Raw genomic sequence first — 20,384 nt, 5'->3', positions numbered from 1 at the left:
TGCCATATGAGTCTGCCTGCTCCGGGGCCTCAGCTTGCCATATAGAGTCTGCCTGCTCCGGGGCCTCAGCTTGCCTTATAGAGTCTGCCTGCTCCGGGGCCTCAGCTTGCCATAAAGAGTCTGCCTGCTCCAGGGCCTCAGCTTGCCATATAGAGTCTGCCTGCTCCGGGGCCTCAGCTTGCCATATAGAGTCTGCCTGCTCCGGGGCCTCAGCTTGCCATATAGAGTCTGCCTGCTCCGGGGCCTCAGCTTGCCATATAGAGTCTGCCTGCTCCGGGGCCTCAGCTTGCCATATAGAGTCTGCCTGCTCCGGGGCCTCAGCTTGCCATATAGAGTCTGCCTGCTCCGGGGCCTCAGCTTGCCATATAGAGTCTGCCTGCTCCGGGGCCTCAGCTTGCCATATAGAGTCTGCCTGCTCCGGGGCCTCAGCTTGCCATATAGAGTCTGCTTTACTCCGGGGCCTCAGCTTGCCATATAGCGTCTGCCTGCTGCGGGGCCTCAGCTTGCCATATCGAGTCTGCCTGCTCCGGGGCCTTATCTTGCCATATAGAGTCTGCCTGCTCCGGGGCCCCTCAGCTTGCCATATAGAGTCTGCCTGCTCCGGGGCCTCAGCTTGCCTTATAGAGTCTGCCTGCTCCCGGGGCCTCAGCTTGCCATATAGAGTCTGCCTGCTCCGGGGGCCTCAGCTTGACATATAGAGTCTGCCTGCTCCGGGGCCTCAGCTGCAATATAGAGTCTGCCTGCTCCGGGGCCTCAGCTTGCCATATAGAGTCTGCCTGCTCCGGGGCCTCAGCTTGCCATATAGAGTCTGCCTGCTCCAGGTTCCAGGGCCTCAGCTTGCCATATAGAGTCTGCCTGCTCCGGGGCCTCAGCTTGCCATATAGAGTCTGCTTGCTCCAGGGCCTCAGCTTGACATATAGAGTCTGCCTGCTCCGGGGCCTCAGCTTGCCATATAAAGTCTGCCTGCTCCGGGGCCTCAGCTTGCCATATAGAGTCTGCCTGCTCCGGGGCCTCAGCTTGCCATATAGAGTCTGCCTGCTCCGGGGCCTCAGCTTGCCATATGAGTCTGCCTGCTCCGGGGCCTCAGCTTGCCATATAGAGTCTGCCTGCTCCAGGATCTCAGCTTGCCATATAGAGTCTGCCTGCTCCGGGGCCTCAGCTTGCCATATAGAGTCTGCCTGCTCCAGGATCTCAGCTTGCCATATGAGTCTGCCTGCTCCGGGGCCTCAGCTTGCCATAGAGTCTGCCTGCTCCGGGGCCTCAGCTTGCCATATAGAGTCTGCCTGCTCCGGGGCCTCAGCTCGCCATATAGAGTCTGCCTGCTCCGGGGCCTCAGCTTGCCATATAGAGTCTGCCTGCTCCGGGGCCTCAGCTTGCCATATAGAGTCTGCCTGCTCCGGGGCCTCAGCTTGCCATATAGAGTCTGCCTGCTCCGGGGCCTCAGCTTGCCATATAGAGTCTGCCTGCTCCGGGGCCTCAGCTTGCCATAGAGTCTGCCTGCTCCGGGGCCTCAGCTTGCCATATAGAGTCTGCTTACTCCGGGGGCCTCAGCTTGCCATATAGAGTCTGCCTGCTCCGGGGCCTCAGCTTGCCATATAGAGTCTGCCTGCTCCGGGGCCTCAGCTTGCCATATAGAGTCTGCCTGCTCCGGGGCCTCAGCTTGCCATATAGAGTCTGCCTGCTCCGGGGCCTCAGCTTGCCTTATAGAGTCTGCCTGCTCCGGGGCCTCAGCTTGCCATATAGAGTCTGCCTGCTCCGGGGCCTCAGCTTGACATATAGAGTCTGCCTGCTCCGGGGCCTCAGCTTGCAATATAGAGTCTGCCTGCTCCGGGGCCTCAGCTTGCCATATAGAGTCTGCCTGCTCCGGGGCCTCAGCTTGCCATATAGAGTCTGCCTGCTCCAGGTTCCAGGGCCTCAGCTTGCCATATAGAGTCTGCCTGCTCCGGGGCCTCAGCTTGCCATATAGAGTCTGCTTGCTCCAGGGCCTCAGCTTGACATATAGAGTCTGCCTGCTCCGGGGCCTCAGCTTGCCATATAAAGTCTGCCTGCTCCGGGGCCTCAGCTTGCCATATAGAGTCTGCCTGCTCCGGGGCCTCAGCTTGCCATATAGAGTCTGCCTGCTCCGGGGGCCTCAGCTTGCCATAGAGTCTGCCTGCTCCGGGGCCTCAGCTTGCCATATAGAGTCTGCCTGCTCCAGGATCTCAGCTTGCCATATAGAGTCTGCCTGCTCCGGGGCCTCAGCTTGCCATATAGAGTCTGCCTGCTCCAGGATCTCAGCTTGCCATATAGAGTCTGCCTGCTCCGGGGCCTCAGCTTGCCATATAGAGTCTGCCTGCTCCGGGGCCTCAGCTTGCCATATAGAGTCTGCCTGCTCCGGGGCCTCAGCTCGCCATATAGAGTCTGCCTGCTCCGGGGCCTCAGCTTGCCATATAGAGTCTGCCTGCTCCGGGGCCTCAGCTTGCCATATAGAGTCTGCCTGCTCCGGGGCCTCAGCTTGCCATATAGAGTCTGCCTGCTCCGGGGCCTCAGCTTGCCATATAGAGTCTGCCTGCTCCGGGGCCTTAGCTTGCCATATAGAGTCTGCCTCTGCATGCTGCCGCCTGGTCTAAGCGTGTTTTAGGGGAGGGGTTTCGATTATAGAGAGGGAGATATCCACACTCCACACCTCAAGGTGAGTAAAGAAGGGGATTCTGTACAGTGTGTATTAGTAAATCCCAGTTAGGGGAGGCTGAAGACATCCAGCAGGGCCCATTTTTCTCTGATAGGACAAATTAACTGGGATTGATGAATACACACTGTACAGCATGGGAATGTCTTCAGCCTCCCCTAATCTCCCTCCCCCTCCCTCCCCCTCTAGCATACATCCCCCTCTCTCAACCGCACTTTACCTCCCCTCCCCTCTATCTTACCTCCCCCTCTCTACCCATCTAGCTTACCTCCCTCTCTTTCACCGTCACTACCTCCCCCATTCTCACTCCTTACCCCCCCCTCCCTCTCTCTCACCCTCACTAGAATCCTCACGATGAGGAGAAAAGGTTTGTGGGTAATCTGTTATCCCAGCTACATCAGACCCCCTCAACAGTCACAGAGAGAACATATAAAACATGGTATAACCTCATAACACCGTATTCCATCTTTTGAAGTAAAACAAGAAACGTTTTATTTCAATATATATATTTGCATATCACCTGTTTGCATATGCAGTATGCTGAAGTTTGAATATGGCCCTTTTGACTAGGAGTCTTCATTTGAATATAGTATGTGGCTAGGGGACATTTGCAATAGGTTTGTCAGGGAAGCCGAAGGACAAATGTTAATCTTGATGCTATCTTTTCAAAAGTCAATCTTTTCTTATAAGAGGAACTCATTTAGCTTGGTTAATTAGCACAGCAGAGAGTGGTTGAGTTTTGGAAGTCTGGCTTTTCCCTTCTGATAGACCAGTCAGCAACATTGAGAAACCAACATTTTATTATTTTCATTTTTATAAACTGTAGGACTATTATGTTTCTGACACTATGGGTTTTATTACAGCCCAACTATGACCTCTGACCTGACACTATGGGTTTTATTACAGCCTAACTATGACCTCTGACCTGACACTATAAGTTTTATTACAGCCTAACTATGACCTCTGACCTGACACTATAAGTTTTATTACAGCCTAACTATGACCTCTGACCTGACACTATAAGTTTTATTACAGCCCAACTATGACCCTCTGACCTGACACTATAAGTTTTATTACAGCCCAACTATGACCTCTGACCTGACACTATGGGTTTTATTACAGCCTAACTATGACCTCTGACCTGACACTATGAGTTTTATTACAGCCTAACTATGACCTCTGACCTGACACTATAAGTTTTATTACAGCCCAACTATGACCTCTGACCTGACACTATGGGTTTTATTACAGCCTAACTATGACCTCTGACCTGACACTATAAGTTTTATTACAGCCCAACTATGACCTCTGACCTGACACTATGGGTTTTATTACAGCCTAACTATGACCTCTGACCTGACACTATAAGTTTTATTACAGCCTAACTATGACCTCTGACCTGACACTATGGGTTTTATTACAGCCTAACTATGACCTCTGACCTGACACTATGGGTTTTATTACAGCCCAACTATGACCTCTGACCTGACACTATGGGTTTTATTACAGCCTAACTATGACCTCTGACCTGACACTATACGTTTTATTACAGCCTAACTATGACCTCTGACCTGACACTATGGGTTTTATTACAGCCTAACTATGACCTCTGACCTGACACTATAAGTTTTATTACAGCCTAACTATGACCTCTGACCTGACACTATGGGTTGTATTACAGCCTAACTATGACCTCTGACCTGACACTATAAGTTTTATTACAGCCCAACTATGACCTCTGACCTGACACTATAAGTTTTGTTACAGCCTAACTATGACCTCTGACCTGACACTATGGGTTTTATTACAGCCCAACTATGACCTCTGACCTGACACTATGGGTTTTATTACAGCCCAACTATGACCTCTGACCTGACACTATAAGTTTTGTTACAGCCTAACTATGACCTCTGACCTGACACTATGGGTTTTATTACAGCCCAACTATGACCTCTGACCTGACAATATTGAGAATACACACAAGAAATCAGCAGTGTAATTTCACCCTAACATCAACAGCCGTGGCATCAAGCCAACTTCACTCAACTATGTCAGACCTTTTAATGAATCAAATGTGTTCTGTTGTGTTTCTGTTGCTGCTGACTTCCCCACTAGCACACACACACACACACACACACCACACACACACACACACACACACACACACACACACACACACACACACACACACACACACACACACCACACACACACACACCACACACCACACACCACACACACAGCTTAGCTGCAGCAGAGAGACAGAGAGAGCGACAGCGAGAGAGAGAGAGAAATAGAGAGAGAGAGAGAGAAGCTTTTGACCCATTTTGGCGATCATGAGTTTTCTTTCCTTAAGTGTTCCCATTTTCAACCATTTAATGTGTCTGAAGGTATAACTCCGCTTACCCGGCAGGCCCAGAGAGCAAATCAAGTGCACCTATAGGCCTACCGCTGGCCAATCAGATAGCTCAGATCACCCTGTCTGCACACAGTTTCCTCGAGCCATAGACTGTAAAAAGAAGCCTTGAGCGCACAGCAAAGTCCATACTGTGAGATTCCAAAAAGTTTAAAACCGTGACTAGAGAGAGACTCAATGAATACAGCAAAGAGCTGCTGTTCTCCAGCACTGTCAACACGTTGTCCAACACTTTTATAAGCCATAAAATGCACGTTCTCCCAACTTCCACTCACCCTACAACCAGCACTGCAGCTGCAATTAATGAGTATAGCAAAGTGTTCTGATAAGCTTGGTTTGTTATTAATAGCGGCATGTCTCTTTTTTTTTATATCAAGTAATATTTCACTTTATCTGGACATTGGATTAACAACATTAATTGATGCATGAGGCAGAAATAATGCAGCGCAACTTGAGTTTTGCAATCAGCTGGAAGACTGTGTCCCCTTTTCTCAGCGGAGGGAGGGAGAGAGGAAGGACGGTGAGTCGGGTGAGAGGCAGCATCACCGCTGCTCTCTCCCTCCCCTCAGACTGACCATCAGGCCATCACTCAGCCTCACCGCTGCTCTCTCCCCTCCCTCAGACTGACCATCAGGCCATCACTCAGCCTCCCACCGCTGCTCTCTCCCTCCCCTCAGACTGACCATCAGGCCATCACTCAGCCTCACCGCTGCTCTCTCCCTCCCCCTCAGACTGACCATCAGGCCATCACTCAGCCTCACCGCTGCTCTCTCCCTCCCCTCAGACTGACCATCAGGCCATCACTCAGCCTCACCGCTGCTCTCTGCCTCCCCTCAGACTGACCATCAGGCCATCACGAGATGGGTCCCATTATGCCTGTTATTGAGTGAAAGGGGGCAATTACTTTTTCACACAGGGGAATTGGGTGTTGCATAACTTTGATTATGAAATAAATATGTAATTGTTGTGTTATTTGTTCACTTATGTTCCCTTTATCTAATATTAGGTTTTGGTTGAAGATCTGATAACATTCAGTATCACAAATATGCAAAAGTAGAGAAAATTAGAAAGGGGGCAAATACTTTTTCATAGCACTGTATTCCCTCTCCCCCTTATACATATACACTGCCGTTCAAAAAGTTAGACATTTCCTTCTTTTTCGAAAGAAAAGCAAAAAAAAATCACCATTAAAATAACATAAAATTTATCAGAAATAAAGTGTGGACAATGTTAATGTTGTAAATGGCTATTGTAGCTGGAAATGGCTGATTTTTTTGTGGAATATCTACATAGGCGTACAGAGGCCCATTATCAGCAACCATCAGTCCTGTGTTCCAATGGCACGTTGTGTTTGCTAATCCAAGTTTATCATTTTAAAAGGCTAATTGATCATTAGAAAACCCTTTTGCAATTATGTTAGCACAGCTGAAAACTGTTGTGCTGATTAAAGAAGCAATAAAACTGGCCTTCTTGAGACAAGTTGAGTATCTGGAGCATCAGCAATTGTGGGTTCGATTACAGAAACAAAATGGCCAGAAACAAATAACTTTCTTCTGAAACTCGTCAGTCTATTCTTGTTCTGAGAAATGAAGGCTATTCCATGCGAAAATTGCCAAGAAACTGAAGATCTCAGCATAACGCTGTGTACTACTCCCTTCACAGAACAGTGCAAACTGGCTCTAACCGGAATAGAAAGAGGAGTGGGAGGCCCCGGTGCACAACTGAGCAAGAGGACAAATACATTAGAGTGTCTAGTTTGAGAAACAGACGCCTCACAGGTCCTCAACTGGCAGCTTCATTAAATAGTACCCGCAAAACACCAGTCTCAACGTCAACAGTGAAGAGGCGACTCCGGGATGCTGACCTTCTAGGCAGAGTTGCAAAGAAAAAACCATATCTCAGACTGGCCAATAAAAATAAAAGATGGGCAAAAGAACACAGACACTGGACAGAGGAAGATTGGAAAAAAAGTGTTATGAACAGACGAATCGAAGTTTGAGGTGTTCGGATCACAAAGAAGAACATTTGTGAGACGCAGACCAAAGTAAAAGATGCTGGAGGAGTGCTTGATGCCATCTGTCAAGCATGGTGGAGGCAATTTGATGGTCTGGGGGTGCTTTGGTGGTGGTAAAGTGGGAGATTTATACAGGGTAAGAGGGATATTGAAGAAGGAAGGCTATCACTCCATTTTGCAACGCCATGCCATACCCTGTGGACGGCGCTTGATTGGAGCCAATTTCCTCCTACAATAGGACAATGACCCAAAGCACAGCTCCAAACTATGCATAACTATTTAGGGAAGAAGCAGTCAGCTGGTATTCTGTCTATAATGGAGTGGCCAGCACAGTCACTGGATCTCAACCCTATTGAGCTGTTGTGGGAGCAGCTTGACCGTATGGTACGTAAGAAGTGCCCATCAAGTCAATCCAACCTGTGGGAGGTGCTTCAGGAAGCATGGGGTGAAATCTCTTCAGATTACCTCAACAAATTGACAACTAGAATGCCAAAGGTCTGCAAGGCTATAATTGCTGCAAATGGAGGATCCTTTGACGAAAGCAAAGTTTGAAGGACACAATTATTATTTATATCAAAAATCATTATTTCTAACCTTGTCAATGACTTCATTTCCTATTCATTTTGCAATATTTCCTATTCAAACTAATTTCATGTATGTTTTCATGGAAAACAAGGACATTTCTAAATGACCCCAAACCTTTGAACGGTAGTGTGTGTATATACAGTGAGGGAAAAAAGTATTTGATCCCCTGCTGATTTTGTACGTTTGCCCACTGACAAAGAAATTATCAGTCTATAATTTTAATGGTAGGTTTATTTGAACAGTGAGAGACAGAATAACAACAACAAAATCCAGAAAAACCCATGTCAAAAATGTTATAAATTGATTTGCATTTTAATGAGGGAAATAAGTATTTGACCCCCTCCCATTCAGAAAGATTTCTGGCTCCCAGGTGTCTTTTATACAGGTAACGAGCTGAGATTAGGAGCACACTCTTAAAGAGAGTGCTCCTAATCTCATTTTGTTACCTGTATAAAAGACACCTGTCCACAGAAGCAATCAATCAATCAGATTCCAAACTCTCCACCATGGCCAAGACCAAGGAGCTCTCCAAGGATGTCAGGGACAATATTGTAGACCTACACAAGGCTGGAATGGGCTACAAGACCATCACCAAGCAGCTTGGTGAGAAGGTGACAACAGTTGGTGTGATTATTCGCAAATGGGAGAAACACAAAATAACTGTCAATCTCCCCTCGGCCTGTGGCTCCATGCAAGATCTCACCTTGTGGAGTTGCAATGATCATGAGAATGGTGAGGAATCAGCCCAGAACTACACGGGAGGATCTTGTCAATGATCTCAAGGCAGCTGGGACCATAGTCACCAAAAAAACGATTGGTAACACACTACGCTGTGAAGGACTGAAATCCTGCAGCGTCCGCAAGGTCCCCCTGCTCAAGAAAGCACATATAAATGCCCGTCTGAAGCTTGCCAATGAACATCTGAATGATTCAGAGGAGAACTGGGTGTTGTGGTCAGATGAGACCAAAATGGAGCTCTTTGGCATCAACTCAACTCGCCGTGTTTGGAGGAGGAGGAATGCTGCCTATGACCCCAAGAACACCATCCCCACCGTCAAACATGGAGGTGGAAACATTATGCTTTCGGGGTGTTTTTCTGCTAAGGGGACAGGACAACTTCACCGCATCAAAGGGACGATGGACGGGGCCATGGCGTCACAAATCTTGGGTCAGAACCTCCTTCCCTCAGCCAGGGCATTGAAAATGGGTCGTGGATGGGTATTCCAGCATGACAATGACCCAAAACACATGGCCAAGGCAACAAAGGAGTGGCTCAAGAAGAAGCACATTAAGGTCCTGGAGTGGCCTAGCCAGTCTCCAGACCTTAATCCCATAGAAAATCTGTGGAGGGAGCTGAAGGTTCGAGTTGCCAAACGTCAGGCTCAAAACTTTAATGACTTGGAGAAGATCTGCAAAGAGGAGTGGGACAAAATCCCTCCTGAGATGTGTGCAAACCTGGTGGCCAACTACAAGAAATGTTGTTTGTAGGTGACCAAATACTTATTTTCCACCATAATTTGCAAATAAATTCATTAAAAATCCTACAATGTGATTTTCTGGTTTATTTTTTCTCAATTTGTCTGTCATAGTTGACGTGTACCTATGATGAAATTTACAGGCCTCTCTCATCTTTTTAAGTGGGAGAACTTGCACAATTGGTGGCTGACTAAATACTTTTTTCCCCCCACTGTATCCACATAATTTTCCTTCCTCATAATATCATCTATTTTGTGAAGTGCACCAGTCCCTCCTGCAGCAAAGCACCCCCACAGCATGATGCTGCCACCCCCGTGCTTCACGGTTGGGGTGGTGTTCTTCGGCTTGCAAGCACCCCCCCCCCCTTTTTCCTCCAAACATAACGATGGCCATTATGGCCAAACAGTTCTATTTTTGTTTCATCAGACCAGAGGACATTTCTCCAAAAAGTACGATCTTTGTCCCCATGTGCAGTTGCAAACCGTAGTCTGGCTTTGTTATGGCGGTTTTGGAGCAGTGGCTTCTTCCTTGCTGAGCGGCCTTTCAGGTTATGTCGATATAGGACTCGTTTTACTGTGGATATAGATAATTGTGTACCTGTTTCCTCCAGCATCTTCACAAGGTCCTTTGCTGTTGTTCTGGGATTGATTTGCACTTTTCGCACCAAAGTACATTAATCTCTAGGAGACAGAATGCGTCTCCTTCCTGAGCTGTATGACGGCTGCGTGGTGTTTATACTTGCGTACTATTGTTTGTACAGATGAACGTGGTACCTTCAGGCGTTTGGAAATTGCTCCCAAGGATGAACCAGACTTGTGGAGGTCTATTGTTTTTTTTTCTGAGGTCTTGGCTGATTTCTTTTGATTTGTCCATGATGTCTCGCAAAGAGGCACTGAGTTTGAAGGTAGGCCTTGAAATACATCCACAGGTACACCTTCAATTGACTCAAATTATGTCAATTAGCTTATCAGAAGCTTCTAAAGCCATGACATCATTTTCTGGAATTTTCCAAGCTGTTTAAAGGCACAGTCAACTTAGTGTATGTAAACTTCTGACCCACTGGAATTGTGATACAGTGAATTATAAGTTAAATATCCTGTCTGTAAACAATTGTTGGAAAAATTACTTGTGTCATGCACAAAGTAGATGTCCTAACCGACTTGCCAAAACTATAGTTTGTTAACAATACATTTGTGGAGTGGTTGAAAAACGAGTTTTAATGACTCCAACCTTAGTGTATGTAAACTTCCGACTTCAACTGTACATTATGACATTACACGCTCTCTAACTGCCCTGGTCACTGGCCACATTACACGCTCTCTAACTGCCCTGGTCACTGGCCACATTACACGCTCTCTAATTCCCCTGGTCACTGGCCACATTACACGCTCTCTAATTCCCCTGGTTACTGGCCACATTACACGCTCTCTAACTGCCCTGGTCACTGGCCACATTACACGCTCTCTAACTGCCCTGGTCACTGGCCACATTACACGCTCTCTAACTGCCCTGGTCACTGGCCACATTACACGCTCTCTAACTGCCCTGGTCACTGGCCACATTACACGCTCTCTAACTGCCCTGGTCACTGGCCACATTACACGCTCTCTAACTGCCCTGGTCACTGGCCACATTACACGCTCTCTAACTGCCCTGGTCACTGGCCACATTACACGCTCTCTAATTCCCCTGGTTACTGGCCACATTACACGCTCTCTAATTCCCCTGGTCACTGGCCACATTACACGCTCTCTAATTCCCCTGGTCACTGGCCACATTACACGCTCTCTAATTCCCCTGGTTACTGGCCACATTACACGCTCTCTAACTGCCCTGGTCACTGGCCACATTACACGCTCTCTAACTGCCCTGGTCACTGGCCACATTACACGCTCTCTAACTGCCCTGGTCACTGGCCACATTACACGCTCTCTAACTGCCCTGGTCACTGGCCACATTACACGCTCTCTAACTGCCCTGGTCACTGGCCACATTACACGCTCTCTAACTGCCCTGGTCACTGGCCACATTACACGCTCTCTAACTGCCCTGGTCACTGGCCACATTACACGCTCTCCTAACTGCCCTGGTCACTGGCCACATTACACGCTCTCTAATTCCCCTGGTCACTGGCCACATTACACGCTCTCTAACTGCCCTGGTCACTGGCCACATTACACGCTCTCTAACTGCCCTGGTCACTGGCCACATTACACGCTCTCTAACTGCCCTGGTCACTGGCCACATTACACGCTCTCTAACTGCCCTGGTCACTGGCCACATTACACGCTCTCTAACTGCCCTGGTCACTGGCCACATTACACGCTCTCTAACTGCCCTGGTCACTGGCCACATTACACGCTCTCTAACTGCCCTGGTCACTGGCCACATTACACGCTCTCTAATTCCCCTGGTCACTGGCCACATTACACGCTCTCTAACTGCCCTGGTCACTGGCCACATTACACGCTCTCTAATTCCCCTGGTTACTGGCCACATTACACCACATTGTGAATGAATGGATATCCAAGATGCAAATCGGACTGCAGGCCAGAAGGGAAGGGGATTGGGAGATGACTGGTGCTTTAGTAGAGTACAGGGCATGCAATAGGTCAAAAGGGGACATACAAGGGCTCAGGCATCATTTGATTGGGAGGTTTACTTTTAGGAAACACTGTAAATAACAATCTCATTGGTGCAATATTTAATTTAAGAGGAAAACCTAACTGCATAACTATGACATTACAAAGTAATTACTAATGTACTATGTAACGATGAACAATGTTATTACTGTAGTAATTACAGCATTAATACAACGGGTATAAAAACCACATACCAGTCTATCCTTCAAATCTAACTGTATAGAAATAGCATCTAATAGCCTGAGTGAACCTTTCTGGTGTTATCAAGGTTGTGATGATGCTAACATGATGGTGTTATCAAGGTTGTGTTGATGCTAACATGATGGCGTTATCAAGGTTGTGATGATGCTAACATGATGGTGTTATCAAGGTTGTGATGATGCTAACATGATGGCGTTATCAAGGTTGTGATGATGCTAACATGATGGCGTTATCAAGGTTGTGATGATGCTAACATGATGGTGTTATCAAGGTTGTGATGATGCTAACATGATGGCGTTATCAAGGTTGTGATGATGCTAACATGATGGCGTTATCAAGGTTGTGATGATGCTAACATGATGGCGTTTAAGATTCAACACCAGTGTTTTCTACGACAAAGGTACAGACTCACAGACACACAAACACAGATGCGGGCCGGCGACCAACTCAAGGCAATAGCAGCTAATAATACAAAGGTTAACCTTAGTCATATTTTAGCACGCTAAATAGCTAGCTAGCTAACATGATGTTAGCTGTTTTAACCCAGCTGACACAGGTACAGATGCAGGGCAGTGTGGTGATAGCAACTCTGTCATAGCTAGCTAACATGATGTTAGCTGTTTTAAGTGAGAGCCCAGGTGAATAATGTAGGTCCCGTGTAGCTCAGTTGGTAGAGCATGGCATTTCGCAACGCCAGGGTTGTGGGTTTGTTTCCCACGGGGGGCCAGTATGAAAAACTCACTAACTGTAAGTCGCTCTGGATAAGAGCGTCTGCTAAAATGACAAAAAAATTAAAAATAATAATAGCAGACACCACGGTGCAGTGGACAAGGTAATGAGGCCTCTCGTGTCCTCTCTGATCTCAGGGCTAAATAAATTCCCATAGGGCACAGCCATTTCTAGCTTCCGCCATTCTGCCCTCCTAGTCTGGACACTCACCTCAGAGAGAGAGAGAGAGAGAGAGAGAGAGGGGAGAGAGAGAGTGAGAGAGAGAGAGAGAGAGAGAGAGAGAGAGAGAGAAGAGAGAGAGAGAGAGAGAGAGAGAGAGAGAGCCCCTCTTTAGCTGATGTTGTCAATCCACACAATGTCACACATCCTTAAGACGGCTGGTGTTTCAACATCCTTAAGACGGCTGGTGTTTCAACATCCTTAAGACCGCTGGTGTTTCAACATCCTTAAGACGGCTGGCGTTTCAACATCCTTAAGTTGAAAAGAGGAAGGTCAGCATGGTAGAGTCTGTGTGTATGTGTGTGTGTGTGTGTGTGTGTGTGTGTGTGTGTGTGTGTGTGTGTCTGTGTGTGTACAGTGAGGGAAAAAAGTATTTGATCCCCTGCTGATTTTGTACATTTGCCCACTGACAAAGACATGATCAGTCTATAATTTTAATGGTAGGTTTATTTGAACAGTGAGAGACAGAATAACAACAACAAAAAAATCCAGATAAACGCATGTCAAAAATGTTATAAATTGATTTGCATTTTAATGAGGGAAATAAGTATTTGACCCCTCTGCAAAACATGACTTAGTACTTGGTGGCAAAACGGTCTTGTAGCCCATTCCAGCCTTGTGTAGGTCTACAATCTTGTCCCTGACATCCTTGGAGAGCTCTTTGGTCTTGGCCATGGTGGAGAGTTTGGAATCTGATTGATTGATTGCTTCTGTGGGCAGGTGTCTTTTATACAGGTAACAAACTGAGATTAGGAGCACTCCCTTTAAGAGTGTGCTCCTAATCTCAGCTCGTTACCTGTATAAAAGACACATGGGAGCCAGAAATCTTTCTGATTGAGAGGGGGTCAAATACTTATTTCCCTCATTAAAATGCAAATCAATTTATACAATTTTTGACATGCGTTTTTCTGGATTTCTGTTGTTGTTATTCTGTCTCTCACTGTTCAAATAAACCTACCATTAAAATTATAGACTGATCATGTCTTTGTCAGTGGGCAAACGTACAAAATCAGCAGGGGATCAAATACTTTTTTCCCTCACTGTATGTCTGTGTGTGTGTCTGTGTCTACCCCATTGTAATTCACAGACTCCACCTAGGGGCCCCGAGAGGAGGTGGGGGAGGGAAGAGGAGGAGGAGAACGAGTGGGAGGGAAATGTACTTCTCCAGTCCTTGAGATTTAGGGATTCCATGGGAATCCAGATTCGGATCAAACAACATGTCACCAGACAGACAGAAAGTGCTGCTACTTCTTCACAGGTTCAATCAAGTGTCTGGCTTCCACACTTACAACCATGTAAACAATAACAGCAACAACAACAACAAGTGGCTGACAGCAATATAAGGTTACAGTTGATAGTCCAACACCCAATACCCAATTCCTGATAATGCCTGAGTGGTGGGGACCATATTTATTAGTTTGGTGGTGCTACTACCCAAGTTTCAAATGTCCAAGCAGCCCTGACCACCACTGCAGACACTGCTGTTCTGATGAGGTACAGAGACAGAGACAATAAGTAGACCCTAAATCACCAGTCAATAAGTAGACCCTAAATCACCAGTCAATAAGTAGACCCTAAATCACCAGTCAATAAGTAGACCCTAAATCACCAGTCAATAAGTAGACCCTAAATCACAGTCAATAAGTAGACCCTAAATCACCAGTCAATAAGTAGACCCTAAATCACCAGTCAATAAGTAGACCCTAAATCAGCAGTCAATAAGTAGACCCTAAATCACCAGTCAATAAGTAGACCCTAAATCACCAGTCAATAAGTAGACCCTAAATCATCAGTCAATAAGTAGACCCTAATTCACCAGTCAATAAGTAGACCCTTTAAAGCCAAAGTAGTTTATTGGGAGATGTATCTGAATATTAAAGTCTACTTTTTAAGTGGCTCTCAAGCTAGACTTTCTTCTTTCAAAAAAAGATCTCTCTCGCAGAGCTGCTAGGATGCTGTGTGTCTGGACCAGAACTGCTAGGATGCTGCGTGTCTGGAGTAGAGCTGCTAGGATGCTGTTGCTAGGATGCTGTGTGTCTGGACCAGAGCTGCTAGGATGCTGTTGCTAGGATGCTGTGTGTCTGGACCAGAGCTGCTAGGATGCTGTTGCTAGGATGATGTGTGTCTGGAGTAGAGCTGCTAGGATGCTGTTGCTAGGATGCTGTGTGTCTGGAGTAGAGCTGCTAGGACGCTGTTGCTAGGATGCTGTGTGTCTGGACCAGAGCTGCTAGAATGCTGTTGCTAGGATGCTGTGTGTCTGGACCAGAGCTGCTAGGATGCTGTTGCTAGGATGCTGTGTGTCTGGACCAGAGCTGCTAGGATGCTGTTGCTAGGATGCTGTGTGTCTGGACCAGAGCTGCTAGGATGCTGTTGCTAGGATGCTGTGTGTCTGGACCAGAGCTGCTAGGGATGTTGTTGCTAGGATGCTGTGTGTCTGGAGTAGAGCTGCTAGGATGCTGTTGCTAGGATGCTGTGTGTCTGGACCAGAACTGCTAGGATGCTGTTGCTAGGATGCTGTGTGTCTGGACCAGAGCTGCTAGGATGCTGTTGCTAGGATGCTGTGTGTCTGGACCAGAGCTGCTAGGATGTTGTTGCTAGGATGCTGTGTGTTCTGGCGTAGAGCTGCTAGGATGCTGTTGCTAGGATGCTGTGTGTCTGGACCAGAGCTGCTAGGATGCTGTTGCTAGGATGCTGTGTGTCTGGACCAGAGCTGCTAGGATGTTGTTGCTAGGATGCTGTGTGTCTGGAGTAGAGCTGCTAGGATGCTGTTGCTAGGATGCTGTGTGTCTGGACCAGAACTGCTAGGATGCTGTTGCTAGGATGCTGTGTGTCTGGACCAGAGCTGCTAGGATGCTGTTGCTAGGATGCTGTGTGTCTGGACCAGAGCTGCTAGGATGTTGTTGCTAGGATGCTGTGTGTCTGGAGTAGAGCTGCTAGGATGCTGTTGCTAGGATGCTGTGTGTCTGGACCAGAGCTGCTAGGATGCTGTTGCTAGGATGCTGTGTGTCTGGACCAGAGCTGTTAGGATGTTGTTGCTAGGATGCTGTGTGTCTGGACCAGAGCTGCTAGGATGCTGTTGCTAGGATGCTGTGTGTCTGGAGTAGAGCTGCTAGGATGCTGTTGCTAGGATGCTGTGTGTCTGGACCAGAGCTGCTAGGATGCTGTTGCTAGGATGCTGTGTGTCTGGACCAGAGATGCTAGGATGCTGTTGCTAGGATGCTGTGTGTATGGACCAGAGCTGCTAGGATGCTGTTGCTAGGATGATGTGTGTCTGGACCAGAGCTGCTAGGATGCTGTTGCTAGGATGCTGTGTGTCTGGACCAGAGCTGCTAGGATGTTGTTGCTAGGATGCTGTGTGTCTGGACCAGAGCTGCTAGGATGCTGTTGCTAGGATGCTGTGTGTCTGGACCAGAGCTGCTAGGATGCTGTTGCTAGGATGCTGTGTGTCTGGACCAGAGCTGCTAGGATGCTGTTGCTAGGATGATGTGTGTCTGGACCAGAGCTGCTAGGGTGTTGTGTGCGTCTGGCTTACTGCTTTCCTCTTGGCTGTTCTTTTGCTTCCTGGACAGATGTACAGGCAGCTATGAAAATAAAGCTAATTATGTGTGAGAGAGGCCCACAGACCCTACTGGATTGAGATCCAGACACGCCACTAAAACATTAACATCAGAATAACACCAACACAACAACCATTATAATCAGGGTTTGGAGCACAGGCTTCTTCTGCATGTGCACAGCAAAGTAGTAATGATAAATGTATTACAAAATAATAGATCCGTAGACTATAGCCTACATGGGATGAATACCAATGATGAGGCATATGCATTATGTATACACAAACCAGCAGCTTATAGTAAATCACATTGTTTGATATTCTAATGGTTGTTGATAACGCATGTTACATTGTAACGCAGGTTTTATGAATAGAATTGACACACTACAGAGAAACAATGTTACACTACAGAGAAACAATGTTACACTACAGAGAAACAATGTTACACTACAGAGAAACGGCAGGTGGTTAAGAGCGTTGTGCCAGTAACCGAAAGGTCGCTGGTTCTAATCCCCGAGCCGACTAGGTGAAAAATCTGTCGATGTGCCCTTGAGCAAGGCACTTAACCCTACTTGCTCCTGTAAAGTCGCTCTGGATAAGAGCGTCTGCTAAATGACTAAAATGTAAATGTGCATGTAAACAATGTTACACTACAGAAAGAGGCAGACCATGTGTCTCGCGCTACACCAATACAATCCCCTAAAAGTGACCACCAAGACACGACCCACCTCTCTAAACCCTTGCTTGCACCTCAAACACACACACACACAAACTCTCTATTCTGGACTGCTCGAGTCTTAATTCATATACAACCACCAAAAGCTACAACACAATAATACAACAGACCTGCCGCCGTGAAGACCAGGCTACCGCATCTCGGTTAGAACTGACGAAATGCACAACCTGCCAACTACCGGATAGACAATACGTCTCTATCTCCGTTCAGAGACATTACAGAATCAATTGTAGCGTTGATTACAGGACAAGCTCCCTAATGTTGCTTCAAGTGGTCACTCCATTATCGTGGAAACCATCCCAACGAACCAGCTAGAAAGAAATACAAAACCCTCCCGAGCGAGAGGTGTTCAACGCGACAGACAACCAAAGGAACAATCACGTAACTTAACTTACCAGATTTAAACCAAGTGGCGAAACGGCTTGGAGAAAGTCCTCTAGTAATAGTCAGGATCTTGTTTTTTAAATGATCTTCCTCTCTCTCGTCACTACCACTGAGAATGGCTGGGGGTTTAACGTCAGTGGGTGAGTTACTGAATCAACTAGGAGGGGAGCACAGTAAGTTGAAGTGTCAAATTACATTGGCTATTCTATTACCAAAGGGCCATGCTTGGTGGTTAGGAACAAAATGTGTTGCGGTATTACAGTGAAGAACTGTGACCAGTACAGGACACACTGGAACGGACTGAGCTTGTTGCCTGGAACAATTCTATATCTGTTACGCTATGCACGGTGTTATTTCATTATATAACTGGATAATTACACGTAGGCCTATTTAATGCTCATAATTATCAATTATTTATAGGAATAGGAAATTGTATTTGTGAAAAATGCGTAATAAATAAAAACAAATATATTAAAAAGGAACGTTTATATCTATCTACTGTAATCATAAGTGACACTTTAAAATAAAGAAATACTCGTTTACCACCTTTTAAAACACCTTGTGTAATCAATTGACAAAATGTGATCTTTTAACATATTATTATGATGATTATTATGCTCCAGTGCTCCGCTTCATGGATATTAAGAACTCCATGTTCCATGTTTTGTGTGGCCAGTCTTTGATGGAAAGCTCTGAATAGCAAAGACATGTTTGAGAGCTGGAGCAGAGCTGAACAGGTCCCAGGAGCAGAGCTGGACCCAGGAGCAGAGGAGGACCCAGGAGCAGAGCAGGTCCCAGGAGCAGAGCTGGACCCAGGAGCAGAGCAGGACCCAGGAGCAGAGCAGGACCCAGGAGCTGGACCCTGGAGCAGAGCAGGACCCAGGAGCTGGACCCAGGAGCAGAGCAGGACCCAGGAGCAGAGCAGGACCCAGGAGCAGAGCAGGTCCCAGGAGCTGGACCCAGGAGCAGAGCAGGACCCAGGAGCAGAGCAGGACCCAGGAGCTGGACCCAGGAGCAGAGAAGGTCCCAGGAGCTGGACCCAGGAGCAGAGCAGTACCCAGGAGCAGAGCTGGACCCAGGAGCAGAGCAGGACCCAGGAGCTGGACCCAGGAGCAGAGCAGGACCCAGGAGCTGGACCCAGGAGCAAAGCAGGACCCAGGAGCAGAGCTGGACCCAGGAGCAGAGCAGGACCCAGGAGCAGAGCTGGACCCAGGAGCTGAGCTGGACCCAGGACCAGAGCTGGACCCAGGACCAGAGCAGAACCCAGGAGCAGAGCTGGACCCAGGAGCAGAGCGGGACCCAGGAGCAGAGCGAGACCCAGGAGCAGAGCAGGACCCAGGAGCAGAGCTGGACCCAGGAGCAGAGCAGGACCCAGGAGCTGAGCTGGACTCAGGAGCAGAGCAGGACCCAGGAGCTGGACCCAGGAGCAGAGCAGGACCCAGGAGCAGAGCAGGTCCCAGGAGCAGAGCAGGACCCAGGAGCAGAGCAGGACCCAGGAGCTGGACCCAGGAGCAGAGCAGGACCCAGGAGCTGGACCCAGGAGCAGAGCAGGTCCCAGGAGCAGAGCAGGACCCAGGAGCAGAGCAGGACCCAGGAGCTGGACCCAGGAGCAGAGCAGGACCCAGGAGCTGAGCTGGACTCAGGAGCAGAGCAGGACCCAGGTGCTGGACCCAGGAGCAGAGCAGGACCCAGGAGCAGAGCAGGTCCCAGGAGCAGAGCAGGACCCAGGAGCAGAGCAGGACCCAGGAGCTGGACCCAGGAGCAGAGCAGGACCCAGGAGCTGGACCCAGGAGCAGAGCAGGTCCCAGGAGCAGAGCAGGACACAGGAGCAGAGCAGGACCCAGGAGCTGGACCCAGGAGCAGAGCAGGACCCAGGAGCAGAGCAGGACCCAGGAGCTGGACCCAGGAGCAGAGCAGGACCCAGGAGCTGAGCTGGACTCAGGAGCAGAGCAGGACCCAGGAGCTGGACCCAGGAGCAGAGCAGGACCCAGGAGCAGAGCAGGTCCCAGGAGCAGAGCAGGACCCAGGAGCAGAGCAGGTCCCAGGAGCAGAGCTGGACCCAGGAGCTGGACCCAGGAGCAGAGCAGGACCCAGGAGCAGAGCAGGACCCAGGAGCAGAGCAGGTCCCAGGAGCAGAGAGCTGGACCCAGGAGCTGGACCCAGGAGCAGAGCAGGACCCAGGAGCAGAGCAGGACCCAGGAGCAGAGCAGGACCCAGGAGCAGAGCTGGACCCAGGAGCAGAGCTGGACCCAGGAGCAGAGCAGGACCCAGGAGCAGAGCAGGTCCCAGGAGCAGAGCAGGACCCAGGAGCAGAGCAGGTCCCAGGAGCAGAGCTGGACCCAGGAGCTGGACCCAGGAGCAGAGCAGGACCCAGGAGCAGAGCAGGTCCCAGGAGCAGAGCTGGACCCAGGAGCAGGACCCAGGAGCAGAGCAGGACCCAGGAGCAGAGCAGGACCCAGGAGCAGAGCAGGACCCAGGAGCAGAGCAGGACCCAGGAGCAGAGCAGGACCCAGGAGCAGAGCTGGACCCAGGAGCAGAGCAGGTCCCAGGAGCAGAGCTGGACCCAGGAGCTGGACCCAGGAGCAGAGCAGGACCCAGGAGCAGAGCAGGACCCAGGAGCAGAGCAGGTCCCAGGAGCAGAGCTGGACCCAGGAGCTGGACCCAGGAGCAGAGCAGGACCCAGGAGCAGAGCAGGTCCCAGGAGCAGAGCTGGACCCAGGAGCAGGACCCAGGAGCAGAGCAGGACCCAGGAGCAGAGCAG

At 48.7% G+C, this 20,384-nt stretch overlaps 1 long non-coding RNA gene across 1 annotated transcript in view; it reads right to left on the bottom strand.

The window, feature by feature from the left end:
• Positions 1–17,731, bottom strand: part of LOC123485581 — a 93,172-nt gene extending 75,441 nt beyond the window's left edge. The window contains exon 1 of the long non-coding RNA XR_006659069.1: positions 17,635–17,731. This is a non-coding gene — a long non-coding RNA (uncharacterized LOC123485581). The remainder of the gene's footprint in view (positions 1–17,634) is intronic.
• Between the last annotated feature and the right edge of the window lie 2,653 nt (positions 17,732–20,384).

The sequence above is a fragment of the Coregonus clupeaformis genome, unplaced genomic scaffold, assembly GCF_020615455.1.
Source record: "Coregonus clupeaformis isolate EN_2021a unplaced genomic scaffold, ASM2061545v1 scaf0745, whole genome shotgun sequence".
Taxonomy (NCBI): domain Eukaryota; kingdom Metazoa; phylum Chordata; class Actinopteri; order Salmoniformes; family Salmonidae; genus Coregonus; species Coregonus clupeaformis.
Note: the sequence above shows the minus strand (reverse complement) of the source record. Positions and strands in the feature narration are given on the sequence as shown.